The following is a 15,333-nucleotide window of genomic DNA, read 5'->3' on the forward strand; positions in this document are numbered from 1 at the left end:
CAACTCTCTGGAGGGGACTTGACAGAAATTTTTGAAAAAGAAGAAGACATGGCAGCCGAAAATAACAACAATGCCAACAATGCAAGGAAGGTGCTTGGTGACTTTACTGCACCTACTCCCGACTTCTATGGGAGAAGCATCTCTATTCCTACCATTGAAGCAAACAACTTTGAGTTTAAGCCTCAATTAGTTTCTCTGATGCAACAGAATTGCAAGTTTCATGGACTTTCATTGGAAGATCCTCATCAGTTCTTGGCTGAATTTTTGCAAATCTGTGACAATGTTAAGACAAATGGAGTTGATCCCGAGGTCTACAGGCTTATGCTTTTCCCTTTTGCTGTAAGAGATAGAGCTAGTATATGGTTGAACTCACAACCTAGAGACAGCCTGAACTCTTGGGAAAAGCTAGTCAATGCCTTCTTAGCTAAATTCTTTCCACCTCAAAAGATGAGTAAGCTTAGAGTGAAAGTTCAAACCTTCAAACAAAAGGAAGGTGAATCCCTCTATGAAGCTTGGGAAAGATACAAGCAATTGATTAGAAGGTGTCCTTCCGACATGCTTTCAGAATGGAGCATCATAGGTATCTTCTATGATGGTCTGTCTGAGTTATCCAAGATGTCATTGGACCATTCTACAGGCGGATCTATTCATTTGAAGAAAACGCCTACAGAAGCCCAGGAACTCATTAAAATGGTTGCAAATAACTAGTTCATGTACACTTCTGAAAGAAATCCTGTGAGCAATGGGATAACTCAGAAAAAATGAGTTCTTGAGATTGATACTCTGAATGCCATATTGGCTCAGAACAAAATATTGACTCAGCAAGTCAATATAATTTCTCAGAATTTGACTGGATTACAAGCTGCATCTGGCAATGCTAAAGAAGCCTCCTCTGAAGGAGAAGCTTATGACCCTGAGAATCCTGCAATAGAATATGTGAATTACATGGGAGAACCCTATGGAAACACCTACAATTCTTCATGGAGGAATCACCCAAATTTTCTCATGGAAGGATCAATAGAAGCCTCAACAAGGCTTCAATAACAATAATGGTGGAAGAAATAGGTTTGGCAATAGCAAACCTTTCCCATCATCTTCTCAGCAACAGACAGAGAATTCTGAGCAGAGCTTCTCTAGCTTAGCAAACATAGTCTCTGATCTATCTAAGATCACACTAAGTTTCATGAATGAAACAAGATCCTCCATTATAAATTTGGAAGCATAAGTGGGGCAGCTGAGTAAAAAGGTTACTGAAACTCCTCCTAGCACTCTCCCAAGCAATACAGAAGAAAATCCTAAGAGAGAGTGTAAGGCCATAACCATGACCAACATGGCCGAACTTGGAGAGAGTAAGGAGGACATGATTCCCAATGAGAAAAACCTCATGGGATGTCCTCTGGACAAAAAGGAGTTCCCTATTGAGGAACCAAAGAAATCTGAGGCTCATACAGAGACCATAGAGATTCAATTGAACCTACTTCTACCATTCATGAGCTCTGATGAGTATTCTTCCTCTGAAGAGGATGAAGATATTACTGAAGAGCAAGTTGCTAAATATCTTGGAGCAATCATGAAGTTGAATGCCAAGTTATTTGGTAATGAGGATGAATCATCATCCTTGGCAAACACTTCCTAGCCACAGCAAAAGCTGTGATTGATGTTGACAGAGGAGAGTTAGTCCTTCAAGTGAATGAGGACTACCTTGTGTTTAAGGCTCAAGTATCTCCTTCTGTACACATGGAGAAGAAGCATGAAAAGCTTCTCTCAATACATAGTCAAACAGAGCTCCCACATTCAAACACTAAGTTTGGTGTTGGGAGGCCCCAACCATGCTCTAAATATCTGTGAAGCTCTATGAGAGCTCACTGTCAAGCTATTGACATTAAAGAAGCACTTATTGGGAGGCAATCCAATTTTTATTTATCTATGTTAAATTTCTATTTTCCATTGTTATTTTATGTTTTCTTTAGGTTAATGATCATGTGGAGTCACAAAAACAACTACAAAAATCAAAGCAAATTCAAAAACAGCATTAAAAACAGCACACCCTAGAGGAGGAGCTTACTGGCATTTAAACGCCAGCAAGGATAGCAGAATGGGCGTTAAATGCCCAGTCTGGCACCATTTTGGGCATTTAACACCAGAAAAGGGCACCAGACTGGCGTTTAACACCAGAAAAGGGTACTAAGTTGACGTTCAACGCCAGAAAGGGAAGAAAAGCTGGCGTTAAACGCCAGAAATGGGCAGCAACCTGGCGTTTAATGCCAGGATTAGCACTCAGAGGGTGTTTACACACCAGAATGGTACAGGGATGAGAAATCCTTGACACCTCAGGATCTGTAGACCCCATAGGATCCCCACCTACCTCAACTCACTCTCTCTCTTCTTGACACATTCCAATAACAACATTCCCCAAATACCCTTCACCAATCACCTACATCTCTCCTCCCCATCACCTCTTCACCACTCACATCCACCCACTCTTTTCCAAAAATCCCACCTTTCAAAATTCAAAAACTTTCCCTCCCATACCCAACCCCTAAAACACGAACCCTAGCCCTCTCTCCACTCCTATATAAACCCCTCATCCCTCCTTCATTTTCACACATCATAAACACTTCTTCCCCCCCTTGGTCGAACCTTTCTTTACCCTCCTTCTCCTCCATTTCTTCTCTTTCTCCGTCCTTCTTTCTTCCTTTATTCGAGGACGAGCAAACATTTTAAGTTTGGTATGGAAAAAGCATTGCTTTTTGTGTTTCCATAACCATTTATGGCACCTAAGGCCGGAGAAACCTCTAGAAAGAGGAAAAGAAAGGCAAAAGCTTCCACCTCCGAGTCATGAGAGATGGAGAGATTCATCTCAAAAGCCCATCACTAGAAAGAGGATGGAGCAAACAAGAGAGCCCACTCATGGACCTCAACAAGAGCATGAGGAAGTCCCTCATCAAGAAATCCCTGAGATGCCGCAAGGGATGCATTTTCCTCCACATAACTATTGGGAGCAACTCAACACCTCTTTGGGAGATTTGAGTTCCAATATGGAGAAACTAAGGATGGAGCACCAAGAGCACTCCATTGTTCTCCATGAAATTAGAGAGGATCAAATAGCCATGAAGGAAGAGCAACAAAGGCAAGGAAGAGACATAGAGGAGCTCAAGCGTTCCATTGGATCTTCAAGAGGAAGAACTAGCCGCCATCACTAAGGTGGACCCGTTCTTTGATTTCCTTGTTCTTATCTTTCTGTTTTTCAATTTTTATGTGTTATCTATGTTTGTGTCTTCATTACATGATCATTAGTGTCTAGTGTCTATGTCTTAAAGCTCTGAATAATTCCATGAATCCTTCACCTCTCTTAAATGAAAAATGTTCCTAATTACAAAAGAACAAGAAGTACTTGAATTTCAAATTTTATCTTGAAATTAGTTCAATTATTTTGATGTGGTGGCAATACTTTTTGTTTTCTAAATGAATGCTTGAACATTGCATATTTTTTATAGTGAAGTTTATGAATATTAAAATTGTTGGCTCTTGAAAGAATGATGAACAAAGAGAAATGTTATTGATAATCTGAAAAATCATGAAATTGATTCTTGAAGCAAGAAAAAGTAGTGAATAACAAAGCTTGCGGAAAAAAATGGCGAAAAAGAAAAAGAAAGAAAAAGAAAAAGCAAGAAGAAAAAGACAATATCCCTTTAAACTAAAATAAAATGGTAAAAAGGATCCAAGGCTTTGAGCATTAATGGATAGGAGGGCCCAAATGAATAAAATCCTGGCCTAAGCGGCTAAATCAAGCTGTCTTTAACCATGTGCTTGTGTCATGAAGGTCCAAGTGAAAAGCTTGAGACTGGGTGGTTAAAGTCGTAGTCCAAAGCAAAAGAGTGTGCTTAAGAACTCTGGACACCTCTAACTGGGGACTTTAGCAAAGCTGAGTCATAATCTGAAAAGGTTCACCCAGTTATGTGTCTGTGGCATTTATGTTCCGGTGGTAATACTGGAAAAAAATTTGCTTAGGGTCATGACCAAGACTCATAAAGTAGCTGTGTTCAAGAATCAACGTACTAAACTAGGAGAATCAATAACACTATCCAAAATTCTGAGTTCCTATAGATGTCAATCATTCTGAATTTCAAAGGATAAAGTGAGATGCCAAAACTGTTCAGAAGCAAAAAGCTACTAGCCCCGTTCATCTAATTGGAACTAAGTTTCATTGATATTCATTATATATTCTCTTCTTTTTATTCTATTTTGTTTTCAGTTGTTTGGGGACAAGCAACAATTTAAGTTTAGTGTTGTGATGAGCGGATAATTTATACGCTTTTTGGCATTGTTTTTAGGTAGTTTTTAGTATGATTTAGTTAGTTTTTAGTATATAATTATTAGTTTTTATGCAAAAATCACATTTCTGGACTTTACTATGAGTTTTTGTATTTTTCTGTTATTTCAAGTATTTTCTGGCTGAAATTGAGGGACCTGAGCAAAAATCTGATTCAGAGGCTGAAAAAGGACTGAAGATGTTGTTGGATTCTGACCTCCCTACACTCGAAGTGAATTTTTGGGGGCTACACAGGCTCAATTGGCGCGCTCTTAAATGCGTTGGAAAGTAGACATCTTGGGCTTTTCATCAATATATAATAGTCTATACTTTGTCTGAGATTTGATGGCCCAAACTGGCATTCCAAGTCAGCATAAAAATTCTGGCGTAAAACGCCCAAACTAGCACCAGAATTGGAGTTAAACGCCCAAACTGGCACCAACGCTGGCGTTTAACTCCAAGAAAAGCCTATGCATGTGAAAGCTTCAATGCTCAGCCCAAGCACACACCAAGTGGGCCCCGGAAGTAGATTTCTGCATCATTTACTTATTTCTGTAAATCCTACGTTACTAGTTCTCTATAAATAGGACATTTTACTATTGTATTTTCATCTTTTTTATCATCTGTGATCTTTTGATCATCTTTGATCTTCGGATCAGGTCTTTGAATCCTTTTTTGTTTGTTTCATGCTATTTGGGAGGCTATTGTTCTTATATATTTTCAATGGTGGAGTTTCTACACATCATAGATTAAGGTGTGGAGCTCTGTTGTTCCTCATAAATTAATGCAAAGTACTATTGTTCTTCTATTCAATTCAAGCTTACTCTTGTTCTAAGATATTCACTCGTACCTCAACCTGATAGATGTGATGATCCGTCACACTCATCATCATCCTCCCTTATGAACGCGTGCCTGACAACCACCTCCGTTCTATTTGCGAAAGCTTGAGTGTGTATCTCTTGGCCTCCTGGTTCACGACGCATGGTTGCCTCTCCTGACAACAGAGCTTCCATTCCGTGCAATCAGAGTCTTCGTGGTATAAGCTAGAATCAAATGGACAGCATTCTTGAGATCAGAAAAGTCTAAACCTTGTCTGTGGTATTCCGAGTAGGATCTGGGATGGGATGACTGTGATGAGCTTCAAACTCGCGACTGTGGGGCGCAGTGACAGTGCGCAAAAGGATCAATGGATCTTATTCTGACACGATCGAGAACCGACAGCTGATTAGCCATGCTGGAAACCGTAAAGGACCATTTTCACTGAGAGGATGGATGGTAGCCATTGACAACGGTGATCCACCTACATACAGCTTGCCATGGAAAGGAGTATGAATGATTGGATGAAGGCAATAGGAAAGCAGAAGCTCAGAAGGAACAAAGCATCTTCATACGCTTATCCGAAATTCCCGCCAATGAATTGCATAAGTATTTCTATCCTATTTTATGTTCTATTTCGTTCTTTTAATTATCAAAACCCCATAACCATTTGAATCCGCCTGACTGAGATTTACAAGATGACCATAGCTTGCTTCAAGCCGACAATCTCCGTGGGATCGACCCTTACTCACGTAAGTATTACTTGGACAACCCAGTGCACTTGCTAGTCAGCTGCACGAAGTTGTGCATCACGATTTCGTGCACCACATAGTTACATATAATGTAGTACTTTTCAAAAATGAATATGCGGTATTGAACCAACCACCATCAGCCCAACATAGCAACAATCACAAGAGAATCAAGCCTAAATTCAAAATTCAGAATAAACAATTTTTCCTTCTTTGTTAATTTTCTTTTACTCATGCTTCTTCTTTTTTGTTCTAGAATGTGGCGACTCACCTTTTCTATTAGGATAAGATTCTTTTTCTAGATTTTTAGTTGTTATGCAGATTTGCTAAGTTGTGTGTTTTTCTTCCTGTATAATATATAACTTTTGTAATCATTAATCAATAATGAAAGAATAATACACATTTCATTCATCTATTTTTACACTTCTCTGCGTAATTCTTGTTTTAGTATTAAAGCCATTACGACTCTGTTGATACCCAAGCAATGGTTAAAACATCAAATCCTAATGTTCAAACACCACTATCTTTTCCTTCTTCTTCATCACATACCTTGGACGTCTCTTAAAACCAATCTAGTCCCGATTATATACATCCTAGCAAAAATTTCACATCTATTCTTGTCACTTCTGTTCTAATAAGAAATAACTACCATTTTTGGAGCAGATTATTCACCACGGCAGTTATTTTTAAAAATAAACATAGTTTTCTCACTAGTATAATACATTTTCCTCTTCTAGATGATCTGCTTTTTTCAGCGGGGGAACGGTGTAACAACCTTGAGCTTTCTTGGCTTTTTCATTCTCTTTCTCTTTCCATTACTCAAAGTGTCATATATCTGAATACTACTGTCTCTGTTTGGGTTGATCTTCATGAGAGATTTTCTCAATACGAATAGCAAAATTGCAAGAGGAGGTTTACAGTCTCAAACAAAGTACTTTCACCGTCACTGGCTTCTACACTTCTCTAAAAAAACCTTTGAGAGGAACTTAAACATTCCAGACCGCTTCCCATCTACAATTGTCCAGCTCGAACCCATTGAACTTAGGATTTTATCATCAAGTTTTTAAAAGGCCTAAATGAAAGATTCTCTATCGTTTGTTCTCAGCTGCCTCCCGTGACCAGAGTTTTTGCAATGGTGATTCAACATGAACGCCAGCTCCAAATTGGGTTTGGTATCTTGGACGAGCAGTGTATTCTCACAGCCACGGTGGATACTCAGCGATCTCCCTATGGCCTCTGGCGAGGTTCTCTGGCTCCGCTTGTGCTGGTTGCGGTTCCCCTCCTTTCAAATTGTGCACGTTTTGTGAAAAATGGGACATATCGTGGACATTTGCTATGGGAAGCACGGTCTCCCCCCCCCACCCAGCATCTGCAATTCCTAGGACGATCGCACCTCTTCAGCGACAGGGCTCCTTCTTCTGTGAATAGTATCACAGCCTCTTTCCTTTCTTCCTTGCCACAGCTGTCACAAACTCTAATTCAAAGGGGAAGGGATACGTTGAAGATAGTCCAGGAGCAGCCAGTAATGAGCTTCATTCCCTCTTAGCACTAGGGATGGCAAAAACTCCCGGCAGGACGGGTATCCCGTGGGATCTGTTTAATACCTGTTTATGTGAAAATACTAAAATGCCCTTGTTATATATATAAAAGATATGAGAGTTGGAGCAAACCCTAGCCGCCACTCATGTTACTCCTCTCTTCTGTCCTCTCCTCTCCTCTCTTCAACTCTATCACTCTCAAACCATTTCCTCTCATGGATTCATCACTACCGACCGCCGAACGCCAAACGCTGACCGCCACTCCTACCCTCAGTCCCTCACTGACAACATTAAGATCCTCTCCTCTCAGTCTCGATGTCATAGCTGCAGTGAGTCGTCGACATTCGAGCGTTCGAGCCTCTGTGCCGCTTCTCAGTCTTTGTCGTCTCGTTGGAGCGTCCAAGCCTCTGCACCACTTCTCAATCTTCGCCATCTTCGCTGTCGGAGCGTCCAAGCCTCTGCGCCACTTCTCAGCCGTCGCCGATCTTCACCGATCTCCGAGCCTCTGCTCTTTCTTCCGGTAAGTAGCTTCTGTGAACTCTGAATTTTTTTCACTTTGATTTGAAGCATTTGTAATTCTGATTTTGATTTGAATCATTAGAAATTTTTAGTTTGTGATTCTGATATTGATTTTTAGTTTGCGGTTTGAAGCATCAGAAATTTTTTTTTAACTTTGATTTGAGTTAGGTTAACTATAATTTATGTTTTTTATTCTGATTCTAATTTTTATGATTTATGTGATGCTTTGTTAGTTTTGTTATTTATGTAATTTTATTTGTTTATGTTACAATTTCTGATTTTGATTCTAATTTATATAATTTATGTGATTGTGTTATAATTTTTTTAAGTTAGGTTAATTATGATTTATGTTTTTTATTCCGATTCTGATTTGCATCATTTATGTTTGTGATTTCTATAATTTATGTTTGTAGAATTCAAGTAAATCAGAATCTACCATCATTACCATTACAACTATTACAGGATGAAGAAGGCTAGAGAATCATTGAGAATTATATTTCTATGATGTGATGAATTATGTTTGATTGTTTATGAATTATGGATATGATATTATGTTTAGTTATTTTTTAATGTAATTTGGGATTATCTTTGTTTTTTTAAATTTTTTTTTTATTTCTTACAAAAATCCATGGAGACCTTGGTCTCCGGCGGATATGGAGTCCCCGTTACCTGTAACGGGGACGGGGACAGATTTTGGAGGTAGGGGACGGAGGCGGGGGCATGTCTCCGCCCCATGAAGATCCGTTGTCATTCCTACTTAGCACACAACTCTAGTGACTTTTTTGAAACGGGTCAAGGCCCATGCCTCAGAAAACAAGGATAAAAAGGACTCCACTTTTCAAATTGGACTGCTTCCTAGCCCAAGTTTAGGTATTCATTTGCTTTGTTCTTCGTACACTTTCTCTGTTTTAAATAATATTGCATCTAGCCGAGGCTTTGTACCAATGGCAGCATCATCTGCCTCGCTGGGAGCTGCACCCGGGTTCGAATCCTCAGTAAGAATTATAGAACCCATGTTAGTAGTGTACCCATGTAGTGTGTGTGAGTGTGTAATGCATGGGTATAATGTATAAGATTGGGGGTTGTCCAATCCACTTGACTAAAAAAAAAAACAATATTGCATCTTCTTCTAATTTTTCTCGTGTTTGGATAATTAATTCTAGTGCCATTGATCATATAACTTCAAAATTGTCAAATTTTATTTCTTATACAAAAATTAAATCTATTATTGTTTACTTGCTAAATGGGTTATAAGTCATTGCACAATATAAAGGTGTTTTCAAACTTTCAACATCGTTATTCTTGAATGATATCTTGTATTTGTCCATGTTTTATTTCAATCTAATTTATGTTTCTAAAATTACTTCAATGCTTCCATATGATCTCATTTTTTCTCAACATTCATATCTTTTACAAGAATCGAACATATTGAAGATGATTAGTTTGATAAATTAAAAGAAGGATTGAACATCCTTGACAAAGTCTATGACACCACCAATAACACCACTATATCTTTTTCTTCAATAAACTTCACATACCATCACACCCAACATCATTATATTTGTGGCATCTCCCTTTGGGATATTTTTATGGAGAATGACTCAATTTTTTACGTAGGTAATACCTTTTTATTTTATCCCACCAAAATAAAGTTTGTGTTGTATGTCTTTTTTCTAAACAAATAAAACTTTTTTTTCTTTACCTCGTCTAAATTATGTAAATGCTATTTTTTGAATTATTATATTTTGACATTTGGAGACCTTTTAGAATTGTCTTTCTTCATTATCATAAATATTTTTTAATTATAATAGATAATTTTAGCTGATTCACTTAGATTATTTTACTAAAATCTAAAAGTGAGGTTTCATAACATATTAAAAATTTTTTGCTTTAGTGAAAACTCAATTCAATTAAAAAGTTAAGATTATTCGTATCGATAACGGTCTTGAAGTTTTTCTTATTGAATTTTATTCATTCAAAAAAATCATTTATCAATGAAATTGTGTTAAAATACTTCAATAAAATGGTACAGTAAAAAAAAATCAATATATTTTAAATGTTACAAGAACTCTCATGTTTTAATCTAATTTACCTCTCAATTTTTAGTCTTATAGTTATACTACCAATCATGCTGTTTATTTAATAAATTGAGTTTCATCATCTATTTTAACATTTAAAACTCTTTTAAAGCCTTATATAATAAATTACCAGATTACAATGATTTAAAAGTTTTTTTATATTTATGTTTTGTTTCTACTTTACCAACATCCTTCAAAATTTAATCGGCGAACATACAAAGTAATTTTTTTTAGCTATCCAAATGGTTTAAAATGATATATTGTCTATTTTGGCCAATTTAAAATATTTCGTGTGAAAAATATACATATACAGATGAATTGATAAGCGATAAGCTATTTAATCGGTGAATTCATGCAACTATCCTCTGAGAGCATCGATAAGCAGGCTTGTAGCGGCACGCAAAGCTTTCGGACTCATTTTCATCATCAAAGCACCCATCAAAGCTTTCGGACCCATTTTCATCATCAAAGCACCCATCAAGATCTTGCTTGGAACATGGCTTGATTCAAGTAGTGTGGCATTTCTTGCAGTGGCCAGAGCTGCTTGATCTTATCTGCGGCCAAACATAACACCCTCAGTGTGCGCTGTAGCTGCTTACATAAAAAGAAACACAAAGCATAAGTTTAAACTGAAATTGGATAGGGGCCGCGCGAACGCAGGCCCCCACTACCACAAATTATGATGTAGGTTCTCCTACTTGAGGAGACCTTAGGCTAACACCCCTTCTATGTGCAATGAAGGTCATCAACCTAAGCCATGGGCCTTCTTGATTACCCATAGACCCCATCCAGGTAAGTATGTTGTAACGAAGCTATTTCCTTCTTATTTAACTAGCAACCACGGAGCATCTTAGCTCTTCTTCCAACGATGTGGAACTAACTTGACAGACTTCATTCAAGATTTTTTTTTTTTTCTCTCTCTGTGGAATACCGAAGTACTTTTTGCACTAAAAGCGAATGAGGGTAGAATGATATGTCCCTATGTTATTTTAAATTTTTTCCAATAATGGTAATAATAATCTTTTAGTATCGGAATATTACAATTTCATGGCAAGCATATCCTATAATCTCCCTTCGAAAGAGATATGTTATTGCAAGGATTCATCAGAGAAGACGCTGAATAAAAAACCACACACCCCCTCTTAAAGCCTCGAAGCTTGCAAGGTTGTAACTTTAATAGATGAGTCCTTGGAAGACATGAGGCACATCCTTTTCTTCTTGCAATTGCAAGGAGCTTCTTCCATCTGAGAATTCATCAGTTCAATGACAGATCCATGTGTCGTTATGTTCAAATATTCTGTTACATGTACCATACGCTAGTTATGCCTAATCATAGCTATTTTTTCCCCTAACATATACATTACAGACGTCTTAGTGCTGAAAAATCAGACAATTAAAAAACATTAAATATTAAACATATTAATAAATTTAAACTATAGTTGGACAGGGGCCGCGCGAACGCAGGCCCCACTACCACAAATTATGACGTAAGCTCTCCCTCTTGGGGAGACTTTAAGCTGGTACCCCTCCAAAGTGCAATGGAGGTCACCAACCTAGGCCATGAGTCTTCTTGATCACTCATTGACCACGTCCAGGTAAGTATATTGCAATGTAGTTACTTGCTTGTTATTTATTGTGTACGGGAAGAGCTTCTTGTCATGCTTTGAATGATGTGGGACTAGGTTGTCAAAATTAGCTAAAGGTTGCTGCAAGTACATTTGTGTGTTATTTCTTGTCCTTAGCCAGATTGGTGCTATACAAAGCACAATCTTTGATAGTTTAGCATACAGTAGAACACAAATAACGAGTGAAATCTGCAGTGAATGGAGTTGGGTTCACTTCAGTTAAAGATATTGTTGGATGATTAAAGATATTGTTAACAGCATAAGTGTGGTAGCAGCAATCAACTTGCTGGGTGTATCTATTTATTGTGTGCCATTATTACTTGTTTTAGTAAATTTGCTAATCAACTCAGCTATATGATCAACAAGGATTCCTTTCAACTCAATCTCAGAAGTTGTTGATTATTGGAAAAGCAACCTAATCATGCTTGTGTAATTTCAGAGAATCAGAACACTAATTTTGACTTTTGGAATTTAGACTACAAAGTTTATGTAGATAGGAGGAGTTAATGAACAAGGTAATATTTCAGCAGCCATAAGGTATGCTGGAAAAGTATTATAACGGAGACAATGCATAGAGGGAAAATATTGGAATGAAGGATGAAGGCGTTAGTCTATCATATACTCACTAGTTTTAGATTTCGGGGTTGCACCACTTTGATATTTGAACTCTCAACTCTTGTTTTTCCAATTTTTTTTTAATCTTTTGATTCTTTTTTTCTAAGTGTCTATAAGACATCTGTATTTTAACTTAAGTTAACAAAGAAAATAAATCATGATTAACATTTTATTACCCAAGGTTGCTCCATAACATCTGTATCATAACAAGTCTATAAGGAAAAAGGTGCTGTGTCACACAACACATGAATAGCTCTTTTCGCTCCTTCTCTTTTTTGGAGTGAAACGTGTGCTTTGCAATAATAGCACCGATGAGAGCATATCATATGTATTTTAGGTGCCAATTCTCATGGAAAGTATGGTAGTAGTGTCAAACTGTCATTGCTTAGTACTGAGTAGCATTTGGGTAATGTCAGATAATCCAAAGAATGATTCTGAGTTTCGGAGTGAATTTATACGTCACATAAGCAAAAGTAGTTGAGTAGATAACTACATCTACAGTGAAAATTTAATTGTTGCTTGTACATACATACCCTTTCAGATGAAATGAACAAAAGCACGGGTTATTAAAATGTTGATAAAAATTAGTTAACAAAGGAGTTGAATCATGTAAATTTTTTCATTCACCAGAACGAAAAGTGAGAGAGGACATGACAACAAAATAATTTATTGCTTTAACATCCGTTTTCTTATTCTCTTGCATTTTGGCTATCAGACAAGAGAACTATGTTTTCTGAAAGGAATTATAATTTTCTGTCAAATATTATTGCAAATGATATTACTCCATGTGTTAATAGATAAAAGTGCAGATGAAAGAATTTGAAATTGACAAAAATATACACCAAAATTCGTAAAAATTAAAGTACACCTAGAGATTGTTTTCGATAGACAAAAATACACATTAAAAATTGGGAAAAAAATACAAATAAACCATGGGAGGAAAGTTGTTACATGAATAAGTCAAATTGAAGATTGATTCACGAATGAGCCAAAGCATACTTATATGTAATTCGAACCTATTTGGTTCGAACTACATTTGCATATAAATCGAACCTATTTGGTTCGAACTACACACACATAATTCGAACCTAATTGGTTCGAGTTACACACAAATAGGTGCCATCACATAATTCGAACCAAATAGGTTCGAATTCCACTAATAGTAAATCGAACCAAGATGGTTCGAATTACTAAGGAACAGACCTGAATATGTTACGTGCATGGGATCGTAATTGATTAATATGTTTCGTTTAAGGAGTTTTAAACGAAATGTCTGTTGAACATACATGGGAATAAATTAGTCTACGAATTAAATTAATTAAGACATGATGCGAAAATTAAATAACATCAAAACGCAAAGTACAGATGTTTCCATAGTAACACACACATACATCTAAAGGTGGATACGAAGTAACACTGATAACAAAATACATAGACGAAGATAGGTAACATACAACTCGGCATAGAAATCATCTAAACAGGTGCGACCCCGTGAAGCAACGACGTGGAACCCGTGTCCTCTGACCTCTCCGGATAAGCGGCTCCTCATCCTCGATCTCGTCGTCCTCGTCCTCGTCCTGTGGGGCTGGCTGTGCAGGCGTCCTAGGCTGGACATGTACCGGTCGGGATGAGGACAGCCCGACAACTGAATGGGACCCAGCAGTATGTGCCGAAGTTGGGGTACCACCCAAAGCGAAATACTTAGGAGGAGGCACGGAGGGAGGCTCATTGAGATCGACATGTAACGGTGCCTGTGTCCTCGTCGTCTGACTCCGCCCACGGGCAGCCTCATCATCATGCATGATGGCACTGATCTCATCTAAGAAGGGGGATCCACCAAAATCCCCATCATACCCAACACCGGCAAAGAAGTCTAAAAACGTGCTGCCCGGACTCACCCATGGCGTACTCTCCTGAAGTGTGTGGTCGTTAGGGGGAACTCCAACGAAGTAATCTCCGAGCGGCCCCTCCCCAAGTCCAGCCTCACCATGGGCAGTGGGATCTCCGGTGGCGTACCCCTCTCCACCAAGGCCACCATGATGGGGACTAACAACCCCGACTGCACCCCTTCCCCCACCGTCCACGTCACGAAGATCACCATCGTCGTGGCCCGCAACGGGTGCCCTCCGTCTGCCTCCATGCCCTCGTCCTCGACCACCCCCCTACCTGCCTCATCAGCCTCCCCCATAGCCTGCTCTAGCCACCTCCACTCACGCTGGCTCTGTCGTGTCCCGCCACGAGCTCTCCTCTCAACCCAACGCCTATCAGGGACGTCGTCGACTCGATCCATGTCAGGAACTCGCCCAGGACCCCTCTGTGGCTCCTCGACATGAATAGGAACGCCCTTCGGATCCCCCAGATAAAACTCGGGTGACAAGAACCTCTTTTCATGCTGACTCCACCAGTCTAGGTAGGTGTGAGAAGGTCCAGGGTCGGCAACAACATCGAACCAGAGGACGTGGTCCGCACGGATCTCCTAAAGAATATGCCAATGCTGTAAAGCGGACGGGAATCAACGATCACCGCCTCTCCCGTCCTTCGACATCAGAAAGTCGATGTTAAGGGCGGGACGCGGGAGGGGCTGCAAACCACCGAATTGTGGTAGAACCCCATCTACCTGATGCCATTGTACAACGGCAAAGTATATCAGCGACGTGACAGACCGCCACACCGCCATGTGTCGAGGCTCCAACGCCTCCGGATGCACAACCTAAAGTACCTCGGGGGAGCTATACGGCATCCAGATAAACTGCACAAAAAAAATAGCTATGTTGTCATGCCAACTCCCTCTACAGAAACATCTGATGTCTAGTTATTCAAATAAAATTAACCGGAACAACACTCACATTCCTGGGCTGTAACATGTCTATCTTCAGTCTCGTGCTCTGCACTCTAGGACCCTTCTTGCTGTAGGAAGGGCTGTAACCTGACCACATGCAACGCACATGGGTATTATGTTTAATCAGAAGTATGACATATTTGTAATACAGTACAAGCGTACATGAACATTAGCTATTTTAACTTGAAATAGAAAAGCCTGAGTAGCGTACCTCGATGCCAAAGGCCAGCTGCACGTATCAT

At 38.9% G+C, this 15,333-nt stretch overlaps 3 non-coding genes across 3 annotated transcripts; all 3 read right to left on the bottom strand.

Annotated features, from left to right (window-relative positions):
* Positions 1-453: 453 nt before the first annotated feature.
* On the bottom strand, positions 454-561 carry LOC127739940 (small nucleolar RNA R71). The gene has a single exon (XR_008000682.1). It is a non-coding gene; the product is annotated as a small nucleolar RNA R71 (small nucleolar RNA).
* Positions 562-10,651: 10,090 nt separating this feature from the next.
* On the bottom strand, positions 10,652-10,812 carry LOC127740116 (U1 spliceosomal RNA). Its single transcript, XR_008000800.1, has one exon. It is a non-coding gene; the product is annotated as a U1 spliceosomal RNA (small nuclear RNA).
* Positions 10,813-11,455: 643 nt separating this feature from the next.
* LOC127740117 (U1 spliceosomal RNA) lies at positions 11,456-11,615 on the bottom strand. Its single transcript, XR_008000801.1, has one exon. It is a non-coding gene; the product is annotated as a U1 spliceosomal RNA (small nuclear RNA).
* Positions 11,616-15,333: the final 3,718 nt, after the last annotated feature.

The sequence above is a fragment of the Arachis duranensis genome, chromosome 6 (genome assembly GCF_000817695.3).
Source record: "Arachis duranensis cultivar V14167 chromosome 6, aradu.V14167.gnm2.J7QH, whole genome shotgun sequence".
NCBI classification, from domain to species: domain Eukaryota; kingdom Viridiplantae; phylum Streptophyta; class Magnoliopsida; order Fabales; family Fabaceae; genus Arachis; species Arachis duranensis.